This window comes from Dermacentor variabilis, chromosome 4 (genome assembly GCF_050947875.1).
Source record: "Dermacentor variabilis isolate Ectoservices chromosome 4, ASM5094787v1, whole genome shotgun sequence".
Taxonomy (NCBI): domain Eukaryota; kingdom Metazoa; phylum Arthropoda; class Arachnida; order Ixodida; family Ixodidae; genus Dermacentor; species Dermacentor variabilis.
In genome coordinates this window covers 190,239,821-190,243,194 of record NC_134571.1, presented here as the reverse complement: position 1 = coordinate 190,243,194, position 3,374 = coordinate 190,239,821, and the positions used below count along the sequence as shown (strand labels likewise).

The following is a 3,374-nucleotide window of genomic DNA, read 5'->3' as shown; positions in this document are numbered from 1 at the left end:
CATATGACACCGGTACAAATCTCTGAAAATAGTTCACTGAAAATTCATTTGCCTAAAGATGATTTTAGCTGAATGTGAGAGGAACTGAAAGCACTTGCCTTCTGTCATTGGACTTTGCACTAGGTGATCTGCTCCTGCAGAGAAAGCATCAAATTATTGTGGTTAGATATTAGTACTTCAGGTCAGTATAAGAAAGTTTATCTGCCCAGTAATTAAGGCTATAATCACACATAGAGAAGCAAAAAGATCTTTTCTGCCAAACCACAGCTCTCCATGTACCAACCTTGCCTGGTGTGAATGGCTTTTTCTGGAATGAAGTACAGTAAAACGCTTTAAAGAAAACAGAGTCACTTAGAAATAATATAAGTATTCCAGAAGTATAGAGGAAATGCAGTGGTGATCCAGCCACTGCAACTTTTGGAGCAATTTTTGGAGCAGAGAAAATGCTGCTTTGCAGCAACTTCGTATCAGAACTCGATTTTGGAGCAGCAACTAATTCCACAGGGATACCTCTCTCATGACCACTAAAACTAAGGCTTTGGTGACTGCCACAGTTCTATAAAGTCATATTTGTCATAATTCTCTGTCACCAGATTCATCTTATGTACCTGCACATTTTATGAACCAGTCCATCAGATTTAATGCACTACTGCAAATGAAGGCAGAAGTACAGGTGCTGCACTAGCTTATTAAAGTGTATTAAAAGTTATGACAAAGATTCCAAAAACCAAACTGCAAGGGGTGTCTTTTGAATTTTCTTTTATTTACAGAACAAGGATGTGCATGTTCCAGCATTTACTGCCTTTTGCTCACCTTCTCGTTCAGTTCTTCCAGCTGTGAGAGGGTTTGGCTCAAAGTAGAGTTGCCTTCAGCTAATAAAGTTTGCCCAGCTTCAACTTGTTCTAGGCTCTTAGAATTCAGACCAGAAGAAATGATGTCTTCTGCTTGCTTCAGCAATGCCCTGCATGGGGTAGCCTTTTCTTGCTATCTCTTTTGGAGCCACTTTTCGTCGACAATATCAGCACCAGTGTCTTTGCCTCCAAGCCTTTTCCTGCTTTCCAATTATGTGCACTTGCAGGCTCTGGATCTTACACTTTGCAGCAGCTCTGTAGACAAGGGCACTTTACTCCCAGGTGAAAATAATTTGCATTCCCAGCTGGATTATGAAACCGGAAATTTTTCCCAGCTGGAAAGTGTGCAGATTCCAGCTGGAAACTTAATAATTTCCAGCTAGAATCTGCTGTATTTCCAGTTGGGACCAGTACACATTCCAGCTGTAAATGGAAGAATCTACCAGCTGGAAGGCTCAGTGGTTCCAGCTGGAGCCAAAAAATGATCCTGCTACATTTCCAGCTTTAAACCACTGACCAGCCACTTTGATGTTGAGTCATGCCCAAGTGAAATCCCAGGGTGCAGGTTCGCGTCAAGCAGGATACAAACTGGCCAGACCTCGCATGGATCTTAGGTCGCTGTCACACGTCTCAGTTAGTTGCTAATGAGATTGGCCGCCGGACCAACTGGTCCAGTGAAAATACACACAGCCAACACAGCACAGTGCTGAAACTTTAAGTAATGTATTTGAACACTTGCAGCAAGGATTGCGGAAGCATATTTTGCATCTCCCTCAAGATGTTGTATATACTCGCACATCTCCTTGTACATCATCTGAAAGAAATATTTAAACACGGCGAGTGAAATTTAAAACAATCATGACTTTAATCCACTCAGGTCTAGTAAACGATGGCCTTTACCAAAATCACGTGGATTGCATCAACATTTGCTTCAAAAATGGTGAGAGACCTTTTGTGGCCCTCGGGCTCCATGTTGCTGCTGCCCTTTGTTTCGTTAGACTGAAAAATTAGGAGAAAACAGTGAATGACTGCACCCTTTCACCTCAGTGGACTGTCGAATGAACCAAATACTCATTTCAATACAAAACGTTTCAACTGCAACAAACATTTCATGAAAAAATATGTCATTTCCCACACCACAATTCAATCTGGTGCAACACATACCTACCTGCACAGTTTCCACATGCAAGACCTTGTTGCAGTCAATGTCGATCAATGAGTAAGTACCATACTTGGCAGAGTGACCCTGCGAATCAGCTCTTCCATCCCCAGCAACACGCAGTGGCTGCCCAGCGAGTTCTCCAAAAAGCAGTTTTGATGCTTAATCCAGACCTGCACAAGAAGATTCACAATTAGAGAGTAAACACTCTTATATGAACTAATTTTAACTGCCTTCATTACGACAACTAATAATCGTGTCATATACCTTAGTGATTGCCAGAATCAGAAGAGGTCTGTATAGCATGGTGGTAACGATAAGGGCACACTATTCCTATACTCTTCAGGGCTCTAAGAAATCTGGAAGCATTGCACCCTGAGTATAGGGCTGCTGCTGGTAGTAACCCATCTGCAGCTGCTTTCCTCTGAATCATCGGCTGGTTTGTCCACGTAGAAAGATGCAGGTTTTTGCACATCCTTTCAACTCGCAGCAGTGTGCCTTTTATTCCTTTATCAACAGCTGAGTGCACTTCTCCACATACTGGGCTTGTTAAAAGCAGCTGGTGAAGTGAGGATTCAAACAATAAATTTTCGCTCTTCATGTAGGGACGGTGATGCGTAGTCAACATACTCTCTGAAATTTACATAGGCCATGTCAGTACTGTACTGCAGTACTGCAAACACTTTTTCACATACCTGAGACCACTAGTGTCAGTTAATGCATAAGAAGAATCAATGTTCCTGCCCTGCGTGTCATTTCCAGATTCTGTGTCAGAAAGTCAGATATGGGTTCAAGGCACACTGGTGATGATGCTTGTGGCATCTCAAAGGAGTATGTCTGGACAGCATGAGACTGCATGTTGACTTGTGTCTGCATTCCTACAAAGAGTGATATATGAATACATGAGGTGCAGAAAACCTTCTGTGGTAACGAAATGTTTACTAATTGTGCGATAACCACAAAATATCGAAATATCTATGCAGTAAAATGTTGCTACAAACTCACCCTGGACACGCAAAAATACTTGCCCTGACTTCGGCAGATGACCGTTGTTTGAACTGCTGCATCTGACCGATTTTTTCAGGTCTGGTGCCTCACTGTTTCCAGCCATTTTGGTAAAATCTAAACCAGTATGCTCAATGGTTTCTGATTCTGGCTCCTCTTGATGCGCTCTTAGAATTCCATCATGGGTCTGGTCTTCACATCCGTCACTGTGAGCTAAAAGACATCATTAAGAACAATGGGCAACAGTGAAGAAGACAAAAAATTTTGCTAATTATTGCTGCTGGGACTTACCTGACTCCAGGGACTTGCCGACAGGGTTGTCTTTCTGTGCGGTATCTTCTGCTCCAGCATTTGCACTG

General features: G+C 42.4%; 1 long non-coding RNA gene across 1 annotated transcript; it reads right to left on the bottom strand.

Annotated features, from left to right (window-relative positions):
- Window positions 1–1,564: 1,564 nt before the first annotated feature.
- On the bottom strand, window positions 1,565–2,171 carry LOC142578110 (uncharacterized). The gene is made up of 2 exons (XR_012827170.1): window positions 2,020–2,171; window positions 1,565–1,850 (listed from the first exon to the last, which is right to left on the bottom strand). It is a non-coding gene; the product is annotated as an uncharacterized LOC142578110 (long non-coding RNA).
- Between the last annotated feature and the right edge of the window lie 1,203 nt (window positions 2,172–3,374).